Raw genomic sequence first — 12,627 nt, forward strand, 5'->3', positions numbered from 1 at the left:
TTATTCTCTTTGGAGCAATTGCGAATGGAAGTTCATTCATGATTTGGCTCTCTGTCTGTTACTGGTGTGTAAGAATGCTTGTGATTTTTGCACATTAATTTTGTATCCTGAGACTTTGCTGAAGTTGCTTATCAGCTTAAGGAGATTTTGGGCTGAGACAGTGGGGGTTTTTTAAATATACAATCATGTCATCTGCAAAGAGGGACAATTTGACTTCTTCTTTTCCTAACTGAATACCCTTTATTTCTTTCTCTGGCTGATTTCCCTAGCCAGAACTTCCAACACTGTGTTGAATAGGAGTGGTGAAAGAGGGCATCCCTGTCTTGTACCAGTTTTCAAAAGGTATGCTTCCAGTTTTTGCACATTCAGTATGATATTGGCTGTGGGTTTGTCATAAATAGCTCTTATTATTTTGAGATACGTTCCATCAATACCAAATTTATTGAGCGTTTTTAGCATGAAGGGCTGTTGAATTTTGTCAAAGGCCTTTTCTGCATCTATTGAGATAATCATGTGGTTTTTGTCTTTGGTTCTGTTTATATGCTGGATTACGTCTATTGATTTGTGTATGTTGAACCAGCCTTGCATCCCAGGGATGAAGCCAACTTGATCATGGTGGATAAGCTTTTTGATGTGCTGCTGGATCCGGTTTGCCAGTATTTTATTGAGGATTTTTCCATCCATGTTCATCAGGGATATTGGTCTAAAATTCTCTTTTTTTGTTGTGTCTCTACCAGGCTTTGGTATCAGGATGATGATGGCCTCATAAAATGAGTTAGGGAGGATTCCCTCTTTTTCTATTGATTGGAATAGTTTCAGAAGGAATGGTACCAGCTCCTCCTTGTACCTCTGGTAGAATTCAGCTGTGAATCCACCTGGTCCTGGACTTTTTTTGGTTGGTAGGCTATTAATTATTGCCTCAATTTTAGAGCCTGCTATTGGTCTATTCAAGGATTCAGCTTCTTCCTGGTTTAGTCTTGGGAGAGTGTAAGTGTCCAGGAAATTATCCATTTCTTCTAGATTTTCTAGTTTATTTGCATACAGGTGTTTATAGTATTCTCTGATGGTAGTTTGTATTTCTGTGGGGTCGGTGGTGATATCCCCTTTATCATTTTTAATTGCATCGATTTGATTCTTCTCTCTTTTCTTCTTTATTAGTCTTGCTAGTGGTCTATCAATTTTGTTGATCTTTTCAAAAAACCAACTCCTGGATTCATCGAGTTTTTGGAGGGTTTTTTATGTCTCTATCTCCTTCAGTTCTTCTCTGATCTTAGTTATTTCTTGCCTTCTGCTAGCTTTTGAATGTGTTTGCTCTTGCTTCTCTAGTTATTTTAATTGTGATGTTAGAGTGTCAATTTTAGATCTTTCCAGCTTTCTCTTGTGGGCATTTAGTGCTATAAATTTCCCTCTACACACTGCTTTAAATGTGTCCCAGAGATTCTGGTATGTTGTATCTTTGTTCTCATTGGTTTCAAAGAGCATCTTTATTTCTGCCTTCATTTTGTTATGTACCCAGTAGTCATTCAGGAGCAGGTTATTCAGTTTCCATGTAGTTGAGCGGTTTTGATTGAGTTTTTTAGTCCTGAGTTCTACTTTGATTGCACCGTGGTCTGAGAGACAGTTTGTTATAATTTCTGTTCTTGTACATTTGCTGAGGAGTGCTGGAGGCATCACGCTGCCTGACTTCAAACTATACTACAAGGCTACAGTAACCAAAACAGCATGGTACTGGTACCAAAACAGAGATATAGACCAATGGAACAGAACAGAGTCCTCAGAAATAATACCACACATCTACAGCCATCTGATCTTTGACAAACCTGAGAAAACCAAGAAATGGGGAAAGGATTCCCTATTTAATAAATGATGCTGGGAAAATTGGCTAACCATAAGTAGAAAGCTGAAACTGGATCCTTTCCTTACTCCTTATACGAAAATTAATTCAAGATGGATTACAGACTTAAATGTTAGACCTAATACCATAAAAACCCTAGAAGAAAACCTAGGTAATACCATTCAGGACATAGGCATGGGCAAGGACTTCATGTCTAAAACACCAAAAGCAACGGCAACAAAAGCCAAAATTGACAAATGGGATCTAATTAAACTAAAGAACTTCTGCACAGCAAAAGAAACTACCATCGGAGTGAACAGGCAACCTACAGAACTGGAGAAAATTTTTGCAATCTACTCATCTGACAAAGGGCTAATATCCAGAACCTACAAAGAATTCAAACAAATTTACAAGAAAAAAACAAACAACCCCATCATAAAGTGGGCAAAGGATATGAACAGACATTTCTCAAAAGAAGACATCCATACAGCCAACAGACACATGAAAAAATGCTCATCATCACTGGCCATCAGAGAAATGCAAATCAAAACCACAGTGAGATACCATCTCACACCAGTTAGAATGGCAATCATCAAAAAGTCAGGAAACAACAGGTGCTGGAGAGGATGTGGAGAAATAGGAACACTTTTACACTGTTGGTGGGATTGTAAACTAGTTCAACCATTATGGAAAATAGTATGGCGATTCCTCAAGGATCTAGAACTAGATGTACCATATGACCCAGCCATCCCATTACTGGGTATATACCCAAAGGATTATAAATCATGCTGCTATAAAGACACATGCACATGTATGTTCATTGCAGCACTATTCACAATAGCAAAGACTTGGAATCAACCCAAATGTCCATCAGTGACAGACTGGATTAAGAAAATGTGGCACATCTACACCATGGAATACTATGCAGCCATAAAAAAGGATGAGTTCGTGTCCTTTGTAGGGACATGGATGTAACTGGAAACCATCATACTCAGCAAACTATCACAAGAACAGAAAACCAAACACCACATGTTCTCACTCATAGGTACGAACTGAACATTGAGATCACTTGGACTTGGGAAGGGGAACATCACACACCGGGGCCTAACATGGGGAGGGAGGGGGGGGAAGGATTGCATTGGGTGTTATACCTGTTGTAAATGACGAGTTGATGGATGCTGACGAGTTGATGGGTGCAGCACACCAACATGGCACAAGTATACATATGTAATAAACCTGCACGTTATGCACATGTACCCTAGAACTTAAAGTATAATAATAATAATTTTAAAAATAATAAAATGAAAATAACAAAATCATATTGAAACAATACCTTTTTCACAAAAATACCAGTGATGCATTATAAGACAGGACTAAGAAACTGATCAGACTATGTGAATATGTACCAATAATAATTGCTCCTGTTATTTGAAAATTTTTAGTAATCAGTATAAATAACATTTTGCTTTAATATGCACAGATGGATGTTATCTTTGCTTTTTAAATAAAGCATTTTACTTTTGACAATGAAAAAAATAAAAAAAATTTAAAAATTAAAAAAAAAAACAAATTATATAACAAGGCTAAAGTAATGAAAACAAGATAGGACTGGTCTAAAAACAGGCATATAGATCAGTGGAACAGAATAAAAGATCCAGAAATGAAGTGACATATTTGCAGGCAATTGATCTTTAACAATGCAGACAAGAACTCACACTTGGGAAACACCACACATTTCAGTAAATGATGCTGAGAAAATTGGATGGCCATATGCAGAAGAATGAACCTGGAACCCTATCTCTCACATCTCTCATATAGAAAAATAACTCAGGATGGATTAAAGACTTAAATGTAGAACATGGGCATATATTAATACAAGAAGAAAACTGCTGGACATTGGCTGAGGAAAGAACTTACGACTAAGACGTGAAAACCACAGGCAGCAAATACCAAATTGGACAAATAGCACTTAATTTATCTAAAATATTCTACAAACAAAATAAATCAACAGTGTCAACAGACAACCTGCTGAGGGAAAATGTTTCTAAACTATGCATGCTACAGGGAACTAATATGCAGAGTATACAAGGAACTCAAACTACTCAACAACAACAACAAAAACCAGTTAAAAATAGAGAAAGAACATGAATAGATGTGTTTCAAAAGAAGACAGACAAATGGACAACAGTAAATGAAAACATGTTCAACATCAGTAACCATCAGAGTAATGTGAATGAAAACCACAATGAGATATCATCTTACCTCAGTCAGAATGACTGAGAATAAAAGGGTGAAAAATAACAGCTGTTGGCAAGGATGTGGAGAAAGGAGAACTCTTATACATCCTTGGTGGGAATGTAAATCAATACACCTTCTATGGAAAACAGTATGATTTCTCAAAGAACTAAAGCTAGAACTACATTTCCGTTGAGCAATCCTGCTACTGGGTATCTCCTCAAAGGAAAAGTAGTCAATGTATCAAATATATACCTTTATCTGTATGTTTACTGTAGCAACATTCACAGTAAAAAAGATACTGAATCAACAATGTATCCATCAATGAATGATTGGATTAAAACTGCAATTATATATATACAATACCATACTACTCAGTCAGAAAGAGAGAATGAAATCACACATATTGTGACAATATGCATGGAAATGGGAGTCATTCTCTTAAGCAAAACAGGCTAGATATAAAAAATAAAATATAACGTGTTCTCACTGGTGAGTGGTTGCTAAAGAATGTGTTTGCATGGATGTAGAGAGTGAAATGATAGACAATGAATACGTGGGAGTATGGGAGGCAGAGGGATTGTATAGTGAGGTATTAATAAATGCAGTGTTTGTTATTTGAGCGATGAGTGCCGTAATGCCGTGACGTAAGCACTACATAATCTGAGTAACAAAATCAAACTTTTATTTCTGCAATATATTTATTTTAATTAACAGAAAATCTAAGCATAATGCTTCTGTATCCTGCCATAAAAAGAAGACAATGACCAGTGTGGCCATAGCAGAATGAATTAGGTGTAGAACATCCCCCAATTTCACAGAGAGTTAGGGGGCAATACATAGCACTTTAGCATAGGTAAAAATTAGCAGCTGGGCACAGTGGCTCGCATCTGTAATCCCAGCACTTTGGGAGTACGAGGGAGGCGGTTCACAAGGTCAGGAGTTTGAGACAAACCTGGCCAACTTCTTGAAACCCCAATTCCACTAAAAATGCAAAAAAATTAGCTGGCTGTGGTAGCATGCACCTGTAATCCCAGTTACACGGGAGGCTGAGGCAGTAGAATCGCTTGAACCTAGGAGGCAGAGGTTGCAGTGAGCTGAGAACTTGCCACTGCACTCCAGCCTGGGAAACAGAGCAAGACTCTGTCTCAAGAAAAAAAATAATAATAACATCTGATTCATACAGAGTAAAAGTGCTAGCAATCAACTGGAAAACATAGAAAAGTAATATAATTTTATATGGCCAAGGTGGGTAATTGACTGTTGGGAAATAAATAGAACTCTTTGGTGTAAACTGCAAATGAGGCTTGCTTAGATGGGCTGATAAATATGAAAGTAATGAAACAGGCGGCAGTAGGAAATTACTTTGAAGCTTGAACTTCACAATGATAACATAGCTTATTTGACAAGATGTAATGTGATGAAAGAGGAAAAGAGAAGAGTCAAAAAAATCCTAGTTTGCTAATTAATTAGATGAATTCTTTATCAAGACAAAAAAAGAGTTGGAAGAGGGAGAACTTTGTAGCTGTAGGAGGGAAGAGGCAGAGGTAGGAGAAACCTTAGGAGAGAGGGGGAGGTTCCTGGAAAGATTGACAGAGTGTTCCCAAAAGAAGGGTAGGATCAATGGTGTTAAACTGCCAAGAGGTCAAGGAGATGCCGGACTGAGAATTGACCCCTAAATGAGTGGAATGGAGGCAACACATGACCTTCACAGACTGGAAGTGAAAAGAATAAAGGCATCTATAATGTGTGCATAAGAAAACATTGGAAGTGGGAGGATGAGGAAAAAAAAATACAAAATACTAAAATTTTAAAATACTAAATACAAAAATACAAAATACTAGAAATACAAAATTTAGCCATGCATGATGGTGGGCACCTATAACCTCAGATACTTGGAAGGCTGAGGCAGTAGAATCGCTTGAAGCCAGGAGATGCAAGGGGCACTGGGCCAAAATTGTGCCACTGCACTCCAGCCTGGGTGAAAAAAACTGCATCTTGGGTTGGGGGGGAGGGAAATAATAGAAAACAGGGAAGTAGAGAAACAGTAAAACCTTTTTTCATGGCAGCTGGCTAAATTAGGATTAAGCAGGAGGGAAGCTTCCTGGGGCATCAAGGAGAAGGGTTCCTAGATGTTCTTAGAATGTCTTCTTGGTCCTCATATCCCACATTCACAAACATTGAGAAACAGACACCACAATCAGAAATTGCAAGCTGATTATTTTATTGGTATATTGAAGTTAGAGCTACGACCACCTTCGTCCAATGTCATGGCATTTGAATCATTTGAATCACTGTCATCTTCTTTTTCACTTCCTGAAACAAACAGACAAGGACGTTCCTAGACCAGATTTGACATGGCAGGAAATGTTTAATTCCTCCCTGGAGTTACTGCATTAGAGTACATGAGAGCCCATCCCCTCTCTCCCCATCCCTTCTACCTCCTGTGTTTCCTTCCTACGTTTTTGTGTGCTCCCTCTTTTGATGTCCTTCCCTTGCACAAAATGTGCTCCAAATTTTTCCTTTTGTGATGAAGAGATAAGACCAATCATAGCTTGTTATTACTTGCTGCTGAGTTTGTTCAGGGATATATTTACACGGATGGTAACTGGAACACATTCTATAATAGTGAGAAGCTGAAACCACCCTCACTGTCAAGTGACAGGGATTGGTTAAAGAAATCACAGTGTAGCCACGTAATGGAGTAGCATAAAATTGTAAAAACAAACAGACAACCACTGAAGAGATCTACTTAGCTTCATAAACTCATATGGAAATGTTGAAAGAAATATATTTTTTAAATGACTAACATATGTACCTGCATATAAATTATGGCATTACTTCTGGGGGGAAAATATTCTAATTGTCCATGTACACATAAATATTTCAAAGAGAAGATTCCCTAAAGTTAACAGTGGTAGTTTTCTGAAGAAAGGAAGCCACGTAGGATGAGTTGTGTCTTTAAATTTAGCTTCATATGTTTCCATTCCATTAGATATTTGTTGTAAGCTTAATCACGTACTTAACTGGAAAGTAAGAATTTAAAAAATGAGACACCATTTAGCTGCTGAAACTTCAGGGACCACTTGGCAGGAATACTGGACTAGAGAGGCTGGAGTGAGGCAGTAGTGAGCAAACAGTGCTCAGGTGAAAATTCTAAGTGGGAGGTCTCTGAGTGTGTGCACAGAAAACAGAGAGCCAGAGTGAACATGGTACTACTTCCTCATTGCCAATACCATTTAAAACAGATTATTAGGAATAGTGCTTCTCAACATGAGAATTCCTTAAAGAGCTTGTTACAAATACACGGCCTTGTTACCCATTTCCAGAATATCTGAACACAAATCTTTAGAAATGGGTTCTATGACAAAACGATATCAATGGGCTTTTAGTTGTATCTCTGGCACAGTAAAGCTGGAGACCTGTAGCAATTAGAGCATTTGGTGAAGAATCAACTGGAATAATACCTGTCATTGAATGCTAGATTACTGGGGAGACTGTCCCTGGGGAGGTCCGGCGGGTCTGCCCCCTTGAGGAGGGGATGGTGGTCCCTGGGGCTTTCCAGCAGGAGGTGGCTGAGCCTGCTGGGCATTGCCTCCTTGTTGGGGTGGTCCTTGTGGCTTTCCTGGAGGTGGGGGACCTTGAGGTTTGTTGCCTTCTTGTTTGGGTGGTCCTTGTGGCTTTCCTGGAGGTGGGGGACCTTGAGGTTTCTTGTCTCCTTGTTTGGGGGGTCCTTGTGGCTTTCCTGGAGGTGGGGGACCTTGAGGTTCTTGCCTCCTTGTTGGGGTGGTCCTTGTGCATTCCCTGGAGGAGACTGGGGACCTTGGGGCTTCTTGCCTCCTTGTTGGGGTTGTCCTTGTTGATGTTCTGGAGGAGAAAGAGAGAAGAGAAAGACAGAGTAAAAGCCCACACAAGATTCACTGAATAGTTGCAGTAAATTTTGATCAGCTAGGGTAAAAAGCTGAGGGGGAAACGCACAAAAATGGGACCAAGACACTAATTTCTTTGCATTTTCAGTGAAGACATAGAACTCTGGAATAGAACGCTAGGGAAGAACAAAGCAGTTGGGAGTCTCTCCGTATAAAGAGGAGTCAGAATGAGGATGTTGTGCATTTGTCTGTCATCTCCCAGCAGCCACTCCTGGTCGGGGAATGAGACAACCCACTCCTGCTGACATCTAACCAAAGCATCTCTGCCATTCAATTTTGTGGCCTGCTCACGGACCCCAGAATCAGGGTTGCAGGAAGATTGCCTGTATTATTAGGGCACTAATATTCATCAATTCCTGAAAGGTTAATGTTGATAAGAAGACACTGGAGAACTGATCCATTCATCAGCAGAAAAAGACAGTCAAAACATATTGAGAATGAATTGGGATTTACCTGATATTAGGGAGGGAGATGCTTCCTGGCCGACATCTAGAAGAGAAGCACAGGATGATGGGAAAAGTTACATCTGGAATCTTTCAAGACTCACAAGTGTTCTACAGGGAAAAGGGTCTTGTCACCACACCCCATGCATCTCCTAAGTTAACTCATCAGCCACTGTCTGTGAAGCTGCTGAAAGGGAGGAAGGTGTAAGGGGAGGCAGTGTTCTTATGACAGAGCAGCAGCCATGAACTCAACATAGAAGAGCCCCTTTTTTCCCTCCCTGTCATCCTCAAGACTTAATGCAGATTTAGTTTACACATGCCAGGGACTTCAATGTGATAGTTTGGTATTCTTATGCCCTCTACCACCTATAAATACATTGCTTCTGTACGCATGCTTTCTCAATTGGCGTAAACAGAAGTAATCATTTCAATACAATCTTACCCATCCCACTCCCAGCACATTGAAATACCTCATGTAGGGGAGAGAAAAATGACAATGATTGGCTCTGATATTTCTGTATCTCTAGTGAGACAAAGACAAGTGTTCCATCCAATTCTCTGTCTCTTCAGTGTCTCTGATGTGTATTTATCTCCATCATCGATGCTGATTCACTGCACAGCAAGGACACCATCATACCTCTGTACTTACTGAGATCAGTATTGGTTGTTCACACCTGGACTTGCCTGAATCTACCTTGCATTTTCCACTGCATACTTCACAGCACAATCATATCTCTCTATAAATGTAAATCTTACCTTCTCATTCCCCTGGAACAAATTCTTTATTGGATTTCATTGTACATTAAATAAATTAGAAACCCTTAGTGTGGAATGAGGGTGCAATCGGTCTCCTGATCCCAGGCCTGAAAACTCTGCAGCCCCATCTGGGTTTTAATTCTCTTCTCTTCCCCCTAATTACCATTATCCCCTCCTAAGCCCCACGCAGAGTCACTACATCCTCTTCCCCTTCTGTTTTACCTTCATGTAAGTTCTGAGCTGAGCTCAGGGCCAGCAGGGCCACTGACAGCAGAATCAACAGCATCTTGCAGGAGACTCTGGAGTTGCTCCCAACACTGTGCTGGGAGGAATGGGACAGCTCCCTTTATGAAGAGAAGGAAAACAATGACACCTTTCAGCTCCACACTGCAGGGGCCTCACCACCTCAGAGACTGGGCTGTGCTTTGCTCACTGCAGGTCAGGTGTATCCCTTATTTTTCTTTGATACTCTAACCCAGAGGGATGGGTTGGGTTGGATATGTTGTTAGTGTCTTATTTCTAAAAGGTACAACTGTGACTTGAACAATGGTTTTGAAGGAACTGTGTCCAAGCCATCAGCACTGTGTCATAATTGAACTTTAGATATCATTAGAGTTTCAATCTTTAGGTAAGACTATCATCGCTTTCCACTGTGCTATTTATTTCTGTTTATGTGTGTGTAAGCAGTGACGCTACAGCCAGCAGTGAGGATGGTCAATATCTCTGGATCTATTTATGCCCTATTTCCATCTCTTGTGATGTGTGTGTACAGATATTTTCATATTTAGCTAAATTTTTGGTACGATAGAGATGGTTTCTGCTCTCTGTGAGATGTGAGAAAACAGCACACTCCTGGGCACACATAGATGACAGAAAGCTGCCCCACAGCCTCCTCAGGCTACAGATATTGTTCAAACTTCTGTGGATCTCACTCACCTCAGGGGCAGCTTAGCGCTGTACAACACAGGAAGGCTAAAATTTTGTATTTTAAACTATTATTAGAGGTTGTTAAGGCAAATGGACACAGAAACCACCAGGAAATTTCTGGACCTGAGAAAACTGAATACATAGTTCTGTGAGGGAGTCATGCGATCTCATGTAACTAAAACATCCTTCATATTCTTCCCTTTCTCTGGAATATTCTCTAAAATGCACTCTGTGCTTCATTTCTTTTGGGTTTTGTATCAAGTTCCTACCACTGATAATTAAGTGGCCACAAATATACATTCAAATAAGATAATCAGATACCACCCTCAAAGCCTCAATTGCATTGTATTCGTTTTCTCAGATTGTTCTTCCACAAAGAGTATTTTTTCTACAATATTCTGATATGCATTCCTCTGCAAGTTCTTTCTAGTACTTCTTTATTCCTAATTTGTTTTCTGAGTCAAGACCATTATGTGTATTTTTATTATATATCTGACTTTTTCCCATGAATTTGGTGAGATTTCCTTTATTTAATCTTCTATGTAATAGGATATAGTACTCCTCACCGCCTTTTTTCATTCTTCTCTGTGTAATTTCACAATAAATGTTGTTTTTCCAAAAAGCCCTATCAGAGTCCTACATTGCTAACCTTCTTTTAGCTGCTGATTCTTCCATCTGGTAAATCCCTGCTCATCAGTTCATGGAATAGACAGGTTAGTCAGTATCAACAGCTGCCATTTTCCACTTAAACCTTCTGTGTGTCTTCTTGTGTAATTGTTCACATTTTTTGCACGGCTGGTGTTAATTTGAGGACAGCTTTGTTGGAGGTATGATGGGGATAGACAGTGTGAGCAATAGTAAATCCTAAAGACAGGCCTCTTGACCATTCTGGATGAGTTTATCCTGGGCTTTCTATATGAGAATTTGGTTGGCCCTTCTCAACAGTTGTGGGTCATAGCACAGGGAGACTTCCTCATACACAAGGCTTTCCTACAGATAACGTTGCCCTCGCAAGGGGACCAGGCAGATTGGTATTTTCCCTGGCATAAATATAGACGTAGATGTACTGGAAGGGCAAATACATTACTAATTGGCAATTGTTTCTGGCTCTATGGAAAATGGATTGATTCTAGCTGAGCCTCATGAGTTTTCTCTTAGGCAGAGGGTAGTTGCTTGGTCCCAGGAAATCCCACTGTATTATGGAGATTTGTGTCTCTGATCTCACCAGACACTGTTTTCCATAGGAACTGGAGATGAGCAATGCTGTCTAGGTGGCTTAAATTAGACTATCAGGCAGCAAAGGAATGTCAGAGACAAGGAGCAGCAAAGAGGCCAGGCTGACATTGCCTGATTAAGTCACCAACTGAGGTTGCTGCAGGGCTGAGGCAAGATCGACTGGTCCTTGGCAGGAGAGTACAGGAAGAGAACAGAAATGCCCCTAAAGGTGACTCATTTCAGGCCCTTTCCCTGACCTTCTCCAAAGTCAGCAATGAGTAAAGTTTATCAGGAAACCATAAATACCAGCTATGCACTCAACTGACAAAACAAAAGGGAAGTGATGAAAATGCAGAAAGGGACACTGTCTGTGAGTGAGGGTGGGTGAAAGACAAAAGCAGGACTGCTGCAGGAGCTTGGGCACCTAGAGGTGAGTGGCAGCCCTCAGCACTCCACTTACCTTCTAATATCCATGTTTATATTCTGAGATCCTGAAGGAACAGTCATCAACATATGAAATTTTAGGAAACACAATTCAGCTCTCATAACAGCTCCCATCCTGTTCTAAGTCAAGTGTTCAGTGGTTCAAAAATCCTCACTCCTTTCAGGCACTGCCCTATAGCAAATCGAGTGGACTCCACTTTCAACACTCATCCCAAATAGAACCACTTGCACAATCTTTACTACAGGTCATAGTTCAGGCCATGGTGCTCTTGCCTGAAGGACTTTAATATCCTCAGCTGCTCTAATTAGCATTCCTACACCAGGACATCCCATATCTCTTCCCCTCACATCAGTCAGGGTGATCATTGAAAAGTAGGAATTAGATCATAACACTTTTGTGCATCAAATGCTCTTAGGATTTTCTTCTGTACTTGTAATAAGATCCAAATTTCATGCCTCAGCTCTCTCACACCACACATCTCCCTCTTATTGAAGCTCTCTGATGGAACAGAAAGCAGAATCTTCCTCAAATTTCTCTGTTCATTGTGTAAAGCAACCATCCTGATAATACAGTTGTGTGTGATAATTCAGCATTCCTTTGACTTTTCTAAAAACTTTAGTTACACTAGTAGGATGGTCATCTTTATATTTTTATTTCATGTTGACCCTCTCTAATACATATATTTCACAATTATTTGAGCGTATTTGTATTCTTTCCATTTATCCTAGCATAGGCTGATTATAATAGAAAACATTTCTTCAGCATTTACTATATGATATTCAATCTTCAGTACTATCATATTAGGGAGGTGTGATTATTGTTATTATCTTTATTTGTAGATGA

General features: G+C 39.8%; 1 pseudogene; it reads right to left on the reverse strand.

The window, feature by feature from the left end:
- Positions 1–7,520: 7,520 nt before the first annotated feature.
- Positions 7,521–9,483, reverse strand: LOC112635020 (annotated as a pseudogene).
- Between the last annotated feature and the right edge of the window lie 3,144 nt (positions 9,484–12,627).

Source organism: Theropithecus gelada, chromosome 11 (genome assembly GCF_003255815.1).
Source record: "Theropithecus gelada isolate Dixy chromosome 11, Tgel_1.0, whole genome shotgun sequence".
Taxonomy (NCBI): Eukaryota; Metazoa; Chordata; class Mammalia; order Primates; family Cercopithecidae; genus Theropithecus; species Theropithecus gelada.